Source organism: Procambarus clarkii, chromosome 1 (assembly GCF_040958095.1).
Source record: "Procambarus clarkii isolate CNS0578487 chromosome 1, FALCON_Pclarkii_2.0, whole genome shotgun sequence".
NCBI lineage: Eukaryota > Metazoa > Arthropoda > Malacostraca > Decapoda > Cambaridae > Procambarus > Procambarus clarkii.
In genome coordinates, this window is record NC_091150.1 from 22,492,608 (window position 1) to 22,505,540 (window position 12,933).

A 12,933-nucleotide genomic window follows, 5' to 3' on the forward strand; every position below is an offset into this window, starting at 1 on the left:
GTGAATCAAGTCTACCAAACTGTGGACAGTTAATGAATCATCCAATGTCCTGAAGTGACTGAATACTGGTTAGTTGCAAGCGTCCAATTATCTAATGCTAATTGGTCTGTACTCGTTGATAACTGAGCTCTCACTAATCAAGATCACAACGATGTTCATCAAGATGCAGTGAATGTTAGCTAGGGCCCCAGGAGCTACAGTCACTGTCAAGCTGGGCCCCAGGAGCTACAGTCACTGTCAAGCTGGGCCCCAGGAGCTACAGTCACTGTCAAGCTGGGCCCCAGGAGCTACAGTCACTGTCAAGCTGGGGCCCAGGAGCTGCAGTCACTGTCAAGATGGGGCCCAGGAGCTACAGTCACTGCCAAGCTGGGGCCCAGGAGCTGCAGTCACTGTCAAGCTGGGGCCCAGGAGCTACAGTCACTGCCAAGCTGGGGCCCGGGAGCTACAGTTGTAACACTGTAAAGTGTTTGGTTTAGTTGTATTTAATACATACATAGAGTACATGAGTCACAGACAGGGATTTGAGAAGGCGCCAAGTTGTCGGCCGGAGATCTCACACCTCTAAGAGTTAATGACCCCAAGTGACCTGAGGTCAGATCATGAGAATTTCACCTTGCTTCCGCTAATCTTATAATTGGAGCCTGGTAGCCTTCAAACATGCCGACGTTTAAGGAGTGGCTTGGTAGAGTGCCTGAGGCTATCTACTTGTGAGCGGAGTTAGTTACTAGGTTCCCCAATATATACTCGGAGAGCTATCGATTCGAGAGCATTAAGAGAACAACAGCAGCCAGGAGAGCAGAGAAGACGGCCTAGCAGGGAGGCTGTCGGCCGGCAGGGCGGGACAGTCTCTGTCAACTACAACCCCCCCCCCCTCTATCCAGCTATAGGCAGACACTTGGTGAGTTGAGCATTTAGGTGACTTGGTCGTGTTTACATATGTTGTGTGATGATCAGGGGCAATCAGTTGTAGTGTTCTCAGATTCTTGGAGGATGACACACTTTACATACATATATCTTGAACATTGCTTAAATTATGATACTTAGTATGTGAAATATAATTGAATTTATTATTTAAATTGCCTTTAATTGTGTTCCCTAGAGCCTTGAGTTGAGGTGAGAAAGCCTCTGTGATTACTGGTTTCATGATTTAATGAGTACATGATAAAGATGGGACATACTAATAATGACCTCTTGATAACATCTTTTGTGAATATTGTGATACAGACAAGTTCCATTCCTTGTCTTGTATGTAATGGTCTTGAATGGATGGTGGCAGCATTTCGTCTTCTACTATCTACTCTTCTACTTCTACTATCTACTCTTCTACTTCTATCTATCTACACCTCTCCCTCCACCCTTCTCCGAACTCTCACTTTCAACTAATGACCCTCCTCGCGCCTCCCACCTCTCTACCTCTCTCATCCCAAACCCTCACTAATTACTTCACTATTCATTTCTTTCCTTTCGTTTTCTCTTATACGTGTGTGGCAGTGAAATGTGTTCTAGAGTTCTCTCTAGAGTTTCGGGTAGCTGATCCAGTTACGGCGCCTTGTAGTCGCCGCACCTAGGTAGTCGAATACCTAGGTTACAAGGTGTTGAACGAGAGAGGTTGCCTTAGGGACTCTGGGAGTGCTCTAGAATAGTTAGCTAACTGAGGACGGGATAACGAACTAGAGAGAGCTGTTTCCCCCGGCCTCGTTAGCTAACTGGGGAGTGGAATAATGGACAAGATAGAGCTATTTCCCCCCCCCCCCCCCCCCGTTACAATGTTGGCAGCGGTGTTGAACAATGTTTATGGTAGTGTTCATTTAACATTGTTCAGTCTCACGTGTCTTTTGCCGCTCAGGCGCTATCGGGGAGATCTTGACTGGTGTTTAATATTCGCGAGTTAGCGAGTTTTTTCAGGTTAGGAGATAGTGATTCTCGGGCGATGTGTTTTAGTGAGTTTGTGAGTTTTGTGAAGTTCAGGGAATGTTCTCCAGAACTTGTGTGTGAAGTGATTTATGTTAGTGATAAGATTTGGTGATTTGGAAACTTAGCGGTTGGTGGTAGGGGAGGTCAGCTGAGTGTGACAGGTGACCTCGCATGTCCCAGGAGGACACCCAGCCTCCGCTGGTCTCCAGGTCAGTGGGGAGTGGCAGGTGTAGTTGTTAAGTAGGTTTAAGTAGTGGTTCTGCTCAGATTATTGCGATCGACTGTTTTACTCCATTTGAACGCAATAACCCGAGGTGTACTGGTATTGTACAGCATGCTAGGGGAAGGCTTAGTATGTCAGTAGACTTCACGTTGGGGACGCTCGACGTTAGATAGTCTGGTCACAGGGGTGGCAAAAGTTTGGAGTTGTGGACCCGTGGAGAAGCGAGGGAAACACTCTGGGTCACGTAGGTGGCTATGTAGGTTAAGGGTGGGAGTAACGGCTAATTAAGTACTTAAGATTAAGAACGGTACAGTTAAGTTAGGCTAGGGTTTTGTCTATTAGTATTGATATTTTTTTTGTGGAGATTCATTTAGTGACAAGTTAAAAAGTAGTGACGACCTTATTCTCTCTTCTCTAACTTTACTCTGTTACTGTTTTATGTTCCACCAAGTCAATATCATTCAGGGTCAATTGGGTTATTTTAAAATTTAAGTGTAGTCGTTGCCAGGAGGAGAGCATTATGATTTGACTGTGTAAACCCTATACAAACTACAGGGTCACACAACAGGATGGAACACGGGTATTGTCGCCTTTCTGTTCATTCACAGGCCGGAGCCAGAGGAGAGACACATATACAGAAGAGAGAGACGGCTGTTGTGTACCACACTCAGGGGCGTTCCTCACCACCACCACGACCAGCCCCTACCTGGAGGTCATGGCTCCACCACCACCACCACCCCGGGGACCCCAAGATGCAGCCCTCTCGGTCGGTTAAAATGGTCTACCCAGTGGACCCCAGGACGGACGGACCCCAGTGGACCCCAGGACGGACGGACCCCAGTGGACCCCAAGACGGACGGACCCCAAGTGGATCCCAGGTCGTTCTGCAGACGACCCCAGACGACCCAGTAAAGATGGAAGAGGAACAACAACGACTCCAGTCTGTCCCACCAACATCGGTCTACCCAGGATGGACCCCAGGACGGACGGACCCCAATGGACCCCAGGTCGCTTTTCAAAGACCCATGGGAGGAGGAAGAGAGAAGAAAGAAGATAAGACAAGCTGAGTGAGACACGATGCCTAGTGTCCCTTGCTGGTGTCAGCATCATTGCATGGAGCGTAATTGCAAGACAGGATCGTTTGCCTTAACTGGCCGCCTCTCCTGCAAGCATGTTGCTCTGTTGAGTGATTCTTCCTGTGTCGTGCAGACTTGATGTGGCTGTCAGAAGTGGCTCTCTGAAGGAGGCGTGCTGGAGCAACAGGGAGGAGAAGAGTAGGATGGGATTTCTACGTTGGCAACTATTATTTGGAGGTCTCGAAACTTGTAGTCCCTATAGCTGTGAAAAACCCCAATATACGTCTCTCATGGTGACTGACGTAGGGCCAATTACAGATCAGTTGGGACAACCGAATTCCACGGTCCTGTGCGCAGTTCAAGTAGTAACAGCTTCCTGGTTGACCAAGGGTTGTTGTGCATTAACGACGGAGAAGCGACGGAGGCAGTTGTGTTGAAGAAATGTGGTACAGGATTATCTACAAGACCAAGCAGTGACGTCGCCCAGCCGGAGACAATGGACGTCTGTCTACATATTTAATTTTTTAGAGTAGGATGATGTATATTTGTTTAGCTAGGATGTATTCTTTTCATTAATAAAGTTGTCGCACACAGCTAGCTTGCTTTAGCAGTGTTGCAAAAACTTTATTTTCGGGGAGAAGGGGAGATGTAACACTGTAAAGTGTTTGGTTTAGTTGTATTTAATACATACATAGAGTACATGAGTCACAGACAGGGATTTGAGAAGGCGCCAAGTTGTCAGCCGGAGATCTCACACCTCTAAGAGTTAATGACCCCAAGTGACCTGAGGTCAGATCATGAGAATTTCACCTTGCTTCCGCTAATCTTATAACTGGAGCCTGGTAGCCTTCAAACATACCGACGTTTAAGGAGTGGCTTGGTAGAGTGCCTGAGGCTATCTACTTGTGGGCGGAGTTAGTTAATAGGTTCCCCAATATATACTCGGAAAGCTATCGATTCGAGAGCATTAAAAGAACAACAGCAGCCAGGAGAGCAGAGAAGACGGCCTAGCAGGGAAGCTGTCGGCCGGCAGGACGGGACAGTCTCTGTCAACTACAGACCCCCCCCCCCCCTCTATCCAGCTATAGGCAGACACTTGGTGAGTTGAGCATTAAGGTGACTTGGTCGTGTTTACATATGTTGTGTGATGATCAGGGGCAGTCAGTTGTAGTGTTCTCAGATTCTTGGAGGATGACTCACTTTACATACATATATCTTGAACATTGCTTAAATTATGATACTTAGTATGTGAAATATAATTGAATTTATTATTTAAATTGCCTTTAATTGTGTTCCCTAGAGCCTTGAGTTGAGGTGAGAAAGCCTCTGTGATTACTGGTTTCATGATTTAATGAGTACATGATAAAGATGGGACATACTAATAATGACCTCTTGATAACATCTTTTGTGAATATTGTGATACAGACAAGTTCCATTCCTTGTCTTGTATGTAATGGTCTTGAATGGATGGTGGCAGCATTTCGTCTTCTACTATCTACTCTTCCACTTCTTTTTATTTATTTATTTATTTATTTATGCATATACAAGAATGTACATAAGGAATGTGAGGATACAAATATGGTAATTACAGTCTTGTAAAGCCACTAGCACGCGCAGCGTTTCGGGCAGGTCCTTAATCTAAGAAAATTTTAAGGAGGTAAATACATGCAAAATTTATAGACAAAAAAATGATAACAGATTACATGAAATGAAAAAAAAAAAAAAAAAAAAAAAGAAGATGAGAGAAAATTGTAGGTACAGTATATTAAAGCACATAGGTAGCTAAGATTGATTGCAATGACAGCTTAAAATGGTAGTTGACAACAAATTGGTAGGCACAATACAGCAGAAACAATATAAGATTGATTGCAATGACAGCTTGAATGGTAGTTGACAAAAATTGGTAGTCACAATACAGCATATGGCTAGCACATAAAAGAAGACAGCAATGAACACAATGATAAGGTTGTTTGATATTACATAAAAATTAGGAGATTGGGTAACACTACGTACAGAGCAAATTTAAAGCTCAGTGTAGGAAACTAAGAAGATGAAGTTAGGTACTTTTTGGTTTTGCTTTTAAATAAGGCAAAAGTTTTACAGTTTTTCAATTCACTAGGGAGTGAGTTCCATAGACTAGGTCCCTTAATTTGCATAGAGTGTTTACACAGATTAAGTTTGACCCTGGGGATATTAAAGAGATATTTATTTCTGGTGTGGTGATAATGGGTCCTATTACATCTGTCCAGGGAGAGTTTCAGAGCATGGTTTGCATTTAAGAACAGGGTTTTGTAAATGTAGTTGACACAAGAGAATGTGTGGAGGGAGTTAATATTTAGCAAGTTTAGGGATTTAAACAAGGGAGCTGAGTGTTGTCTGAAAGCAGAGTTAGTTATAATTCTGATAGCAGATTTTTGCTGTGTGATGATGGGCTTAAGGTGGTTTGCAGTGGTAGACCCCCATGCACAGATACCATAATTAAGATAGGGGTAGATTAGTGCATAATATAGTGAGAGGAGAGCAGAGTTAGGAACATAATATCTGATTTTGGAGAGTATACCAACTGTCTTAGAGACTTTCTTAGTTATGTGTTGAATGTGGGTGCTGAAGTTGAGTCTCTTGTCTAGGAATAGGCCAAGAAACTTGCCATCATTTTTATTACAGATGTTAATGTTGTCTATCTGTAGCTGAATTGCATTTGATGATTTGCTTCCAAATAAGATGTAGTAAGTCTTTTCGATGTTTAATGTTAGTTTGTTCGTTGACATCCATAAGTGGACTTTTTTTAATTCATTATTCACAACATTATTTAGTGTATGTGGGTTGAGGTTTGAGTAGATAAGGGTAGTATCGTCAGCAAACAATATAGGTTTGAGAATATTAGAGACATTAGGCAGATCGTTTATATATATAAGAAATAGAAGAGGTCCTAAGATGCTGCCCTGTGGCACTCCAACGGTAATTGGTAGAGTGGAAGAAGTTGTATCATTGATGGTTACATATTGGTGTCTGTCACTAAGATAGGATCGGATGTAGTCAAGGGCAAGGCCTCGGATTCCATAATGCTGGAGTTTAAGCAAGAGGTAGTTGTGATTAACAGTATCAAAGGCTTTTCTTAGGTCAATGAAGAGTCCAATCGGAAACTCATTTTTGTCAAGGGCTGAGTAGATAATGTCAAGGAGACTAATGATTGCATCATTGGTGCTCTTTTGGGACCGGAAGCCAAACTGGCAGGGGCTGAGTATGTCGAATTTTACGAGGTAGGAATAGAGCTGTTTGTAAATAATTTTTTCAAATATTTTTGATAGAGTGGGTAGATTTGATATTGGTCTATAATTGTTTATGTCCGCCGGATTGCCTCCTTTATGGACTGGCGTTACTCTTGCTTTTTTGAGGATATCAGGGAAGGTGTGATACTCTATAGATTTGTTGAACAGTAGTGCTATGGGTGGGGCAAGGGCATGGGAGGCTCTCTTGTACACAATGGACGGAATTTCACTGGTGTTCCCTGCCTTGGTTTTTAGAGAATGTATGATGGACACAACATCTGCCGGGCTGATTGGTGAAAGGAGAAGAGAGTTTGGATAGCTGCCTGAGAGATATGTGTTAATATGTGTCTGAGTCTGTGGGATTTTACTGGCAAGATTAGCACCAACCGATGAAAAGAAACTATTAAATTCATTTGCCATTTCTAAATCAGTTGACGGTATATCCCCATCCTTGTAGAGTTTTATTTGGTTATGTGAGTGTTGTTTAGTTCCTAGGATACTAGAGATAGTTTTCCAAGTGCTTTTCATGTTGCCTTTTGCTTCATTGAATCTATTCACATAATATGCAAGTTTTGCCTTTCTTATGATACTGGTAAGCATTGATGAGTACCTTTTAGCTACTTCCTTTGAAACTAGGCCAATCCTAACTTTCTTTTCATATTCATGTTTCTTGTTGATTGAGTTGAGAATGCCACTTGTGAGCCATGGATTGTTTAATCTTTTGTCAGTTACTTGCTTGGTAAGAAGGGGACAATGAAGGTTGTAGAGGCTTAGAGTTTTGGAGATGAAGAGGTTAGCTAATGAATTTATATCATGGGTATTATTGAATTCAGAATCCCAGTTAATATTGTAAAGTGCCTCTGTAAGATTGTCTAAAGCTGATTCACTGTGTAGCCTAAATGAAAGTTTCTTGCTTTTTGGTGGTGTTATGTCCATGTTCGCTATGAGAAAGGTAGGATAGTGGTCAGTTGTTCTGTCGTAGATTATACCAGATACAAGGGGAGCTGTTATGTTTGTCCATATGTGGTCCAAGGTAGTGGCTGATGTTTGAGTGACTCGGGTAGGTTTGGTGATAGTGGGGATTAGCATACAGGAGTGCATGCTGTTAAGGAAATAGTCAACTTGAGAGCAATTTTGTTGACCCAGGTCAATATTAAAGTCTCCTCCCAGAATGATGTGGTTTTTGTTGAGATTGTTGTTTATAATAAGATTCCTTAGGTTGTCTGAGAAAGAAGCTATGTTAGTATTAGGAAATCTATAGATGGCTCCAATAGTCAAAGAGGATTTAAGGGATTTAATTGTAAACTGAGCAAAAGTATATTCACAGTAGTCATCTCTGTCACTAATAACACTGTTGCAAATAAATGTATCTCGGTAATATATAGCTGTGCCACCACCTTTTTTATTAGGCCTACAGTTATGAATGGCTTTATAACCAGCTAAGTTGTAGAGTTGGGTATAGTCTTTATTTAGCCAAGTTTCTGTTAAAATAATGAACGATAGGTTAGTACCTAGTGCTGTGAGTAGTGCATTTAAATCGTCAAAATGTTTACCAAGTGATCTAACATTTTGGTTATAAACTGATAGACAGGTGCTATTTTGGAGTTTGTTTTTAGCCTGGTGTGCTGTGAAATACTTGCAATAATGATGATCAATGTGCTGGTTGGTATAGATATGAGACAGAAGATTTTGATCAGGATCAATATCAGTGTGCATAGAGATGCAGAGGGGTCACGATACAAGATACACGATAAAGCAAAACACAAGAATAAAAGCAAATACAATAAAATAGTAACAATTTAGAAGTAAAATAAAGATCCAATAGATAGCCAGGGAGGACACAGAAGTTACATAAAATAAAAAACAAAAAATCAATAGAGACTGACAATATAAATGTAAAATAAAAAATAATAAGAAAAATAATAATCATAAAAAAAATGATCTTGAAGATAATTAGCTTAGTAATGGTTAATTAACAGGGTAATAAAAAGCCCTAGGTTTAGTGACAAGGGGATTAACTAAGAACAAATAATTAAGAGTATAAAACAGGCAAAGATGACAAACAAAAAAAAATAAAAAGATAAAAATAAAAATAAACACCTTTGGAAAGGAAAGGCAGAGCTTAAGTACACTTTGGTTGTATGTGAGACTACAAATAATGTTCTGGTTATTCAGCTGATATCCCACAGTCATCCAGGAAAGAAGTGAGGTGTGCTTCAGTGGTTATGACATAAGTTTTTCCAGAGTCAGTCTTCCTAGCTATTATTTTACCATCGCGCACAAAACAATGTTTAATAGCAGTGGATCTATTGCAAATTCCACGTAGTTTAAATAAGAGATTTTGTCTGAATCTGGTAAGACATTCGTTCACATAAACATTGGATTTCATAGCGACTGCAGTAGTGATAAGGTCTGACTTGCGGGAGCAGCTATCTAACTTCACCCTTATCTTTCTGTTGTTTGTACCAGATGATTTGGTACCCACTCTATAAGCTGACTTAATGTCTCTTGCTTCGATTGAATAATTCAACTTAGTACGCAATTCCTGGATCACGATGGCAGTACAGTCTTCTCTGTCAGTTTCATGGGGAAAATCCTGTGATGAGATGATGACAGAATCAAGGAGCTTAAGTTGGTCTGATTCGTCTTGGGTTGCAGTGTGTTGCTGTTGTAGGGAGTTAAAATGGTTCTCTAACTTTTGTAGCATCTCTTCTTGCTTCTTAGAGGTTTCTGCTGGTTTAAAGTTAGTAACCGAGATCTGAAGAGAGCTTAATTCCTGTTCGAGGTGGCCGACTCTGGCAGACAGATCCTGGTTAATCTTGTGCATGGCCAAAGCATCACTCTGAAGCTTCATTATCAGGTCCGACTGCTCTCGGATTATAGACTTTTGGTCATCATGTATTTGAGTCAATAATCTGAGCCATGGATTATCAGCGGGACGCTTAAAGTCAGAACATGGGGAGGCAGCTCGTTTAAGTTGCTCCATATGGTTACATATGGTTATGGTTACATATAGTTCTTCAGGTCTTATTAATTATACAGTCATAACTGAACTATTTATAGTTAATAATCATTAGCTTAAATTTGCCTATGCTTATTATTCAACTTTTCTTTGATTCCATTTATTACCTAGGTTGCCTAGCCTCGCCATGCTCCCTTACTCCATTGTACCCCTGGCTTTGCCTGTATCTCAAATTGCAAATTGTTACTTACAGTGTACCTGAGAGTACTTGTAAGCAATCTACCTCATTTTTCATTTTTGCTCAATTTGTTTTTGTATTGCTTAGTCTTGTTTATATTTTTGTTTTGTATTTCTATATCTTGTGTTTTGTATAGTCCATGTTTATATGTTTTTTCGTTAATCTCATTTATTACCTAGGTTGCCTAGCCTAGCCATACTCCCTTACTCCATTGTACCCCTGTAAGCCCCTTTTGAGTTTGCTTTGTTCTGTATTGTGTACATCTTTTTCCCTATTTTATAGCTTATTTCTACCTTGTTATTTGCCTTTCTTCCCTTGTTTTTCCTGCAATCAGCTTTTTTTATGCAGACAAGTATAGACACTGAACTTAACCTCTTATCCACTATCTATGACAATTATCACTTTAATGATTTAAATTGCATATATTTTGCAGCACATGATGTAAACAATGTATTAACTCATAATCACAATATCTCTGTAATCAATTTGAACGTTAGATCCCTAGGTAAACACTTCGACGATGTTAGTGCCTTGATTGAAGCTATTGACAACAAATTCTCTTTTATTATACTTACTGAAACATGGTTGAAAGAGGATACTACTCAGCTCTTTAACATGCCTAACTACTCAGCAATTCACAACTGTCGTCAAATTCAGAGAGGTGGTGGTACTGCTCTTTACTACCACCAAGAACTAACATGCTTAAAAGAAATTAGAACCAGAGACTGCTATGGGGAGTATATCTTCGCCAGCTTCAGAGTCAAGGGTGCCGAGTCTGTCCTGACTGTGGGTGCAGTTTATAGAATTCCTAACACTGATGTGTCCGAATTCAACTCAAACCTTAGAAATCTAATACTTGATAACAGACTGAACAAAAACCACCTAATTATCGCAGGGGACTTTAATATTGACCTCTGCGAGCCTGAACACCCCACTGCTGTTAGCTTCCTCAACTGTATGAATTCCTGCTTCCTCATACCCTTAATCACTAGACCTACTAGAATCACTGATAGCACTGCCACGACGCTCGATCACATCTGGACAAACATAACCTCTCCGCTTACTTCAGGTATAATCACCGATAGCACTACAGATCATTACCCCACATTTCTCTTAACTAACATTAGCAAACCACCTCTTGAGTCAAGAGTGATACGTTTTAGACTACACAATGAAACTGCTATAGACAATTTTATAACTGCTGCTGATAATGTCAACTGGGAGTCCGAGTTAGGTAACATAGTGGACATCAACCTTGCAGTACAATCTTTTCTTCAAAAAACTCTTAGCCTTTATAATACCCACTGTCCTATGCTTACAAAACAAGTCACAACCAAAAGGCTTAACAATCCCTGGCTTACAAAGGGAATACTTAAATCTATTAATAAAAAACATGACCTTGAGAAGAAGTATAGGTTAGGAATTGTCTCCAAAGAATTCTCAAAGAATTACTCATTATTGCTGTCTAAGATAATTAGACGAGCCAAAACTAAATACTACGAAGATAAATTTACCCAAATAAAGAGCAACATTAAACAAACTTGGAGAACAATTTCTCAAATATTGGGATCAAAGAAGTCTTTAAATAACAAACTGACTCTCCTGTCTAATAACGATGGTCAGCTTTCAGCCTCTGATTCTGCTACTGAGTTCAATAGGTTCTTCTCTTCCATTGGTCCATCCCTTGCAAATGATATTCCATCTTCCAGTACAGACATTAATGACTATCTTTCAGGTAACTATCCACAGTCTCTGTACCTAAAGCCTATTAATTCCACTGACGTCAATGAGATAATCCTTTCCCTTAAAACCAAGTCTAGTGCCCTTGAGGAGATACCAACTTTAATTTACAAAAAAGCCTCCAGATCTTTAGCCCCTGCTATTGCTTTGCTCTTCAACAAGTCACTTGAACTCCAAACCTTCCCAGATATTCTAAAAAAAGCGAGAGTAACGCCTGTCCACAAATGTGGTAATCTCACAGATGTTAACAACTACAGACCTATATCTATCCTGCCAAACTTGTCAAAAATTTTTGAAAAACTAATCTATAAGCAGCTTTACTCATATCTAGCCAAACTCAATATACTTAGCCCTTGCCAATATGGCTTCAGACCCAAAAAAAGCACTAACGATGCACTTATTAGTATGCTTAACTCGATTCATACAGCTCTTGATAAAAATGAGTTCCCTGTTGGGTTGTTTGTGGACCTGCGTAAAGCTTTTGACACTGTCAACCACCAAAACCTTCTTCTTAAATTACATCATTATGGAGTCAGAGGACACTCCCTACAATACCTCAAATCCTACCTTACTGACAGGCTCCAATATGTTTCTGTGAATAATACAATTTCTCCCACCCTACCCATCAACATTGGTGTTCCCCAGGGCAGCATACTTGGCCCTCTCCTCTTTCTCATCTACATTAATGACCTTCCAAATGCCTCCCAACACCTCAAACCAATTCTATTTGCTGACGACACAACCTTCATTTACTCCAGTCCTGATCCCCTTGCTCTAAATGCCACAGTAAATACTGAGCTAAATAAAGTCCATCTGTGGCTAACTGCCAACAAACTCACCCTTAACATTGACAAAACCTTCTATATTCTGTTTGGCAATAAATCCTCTAATCAAATAAATCTCAAAATAAACAATACCCAAATTTGTAACAAATTAGATGGCAAATTCCTTGGCATTCTCATTGACCACAAGCTTAATTTCCAGGGACACATTCTAAACATATCAAAAAAAGTTTCAAAAACTGTGGGCATTCTTTCTAAGATCAGATATTATGTACCACGCCCTGCCCTGGTGACTCTCTATTACTCCCTTATCTATCCATATCTCAACTATGGTATTTGTGCTTGGGGCTCTACTACCCAAAATCACTTACGTCCTCTAATTACTCAACACAAAGCTGCTATTAGGACAATATCCAATTCTGGCCCCAGACATCACTCGGTACCCCTACTTAAATCTCTGAATATGTTAGACATTAAGTCACTGCACATTCTCTCATGTGTATTATACATATATAAAACGCTAAACTATAATGCCAATCCTGATCTCAAAAGCTTCATAGAAGGTTGTATCAGAACCCATGAGCATCACACCAGAAATAAATACAGTTTTGATATTCCTAGAGTACGACTTAATCAAACTAGAAATGCTCTACAAATCAAGGGCCCCAGAATGTGGAATGACCTTCCCAACCATGTTAAAGACTGTACCTCTCTCAACCAGTTTAAGTT

General features: G+C 40.5%; 1 protein-coding gene across 1 annotated transcript in view; it reads left to right on the forward strand.

Annotated features, from left to right (window-relative positions):
• The window catches only part of LOC123753850 (uncharacterized), a 490,864-nt gene that overhangs the window by 339,166 nt on the left and 138,765 nt on the right, over positions 1–12,933 (forward strand). The window lies entirely within an intron of this gene.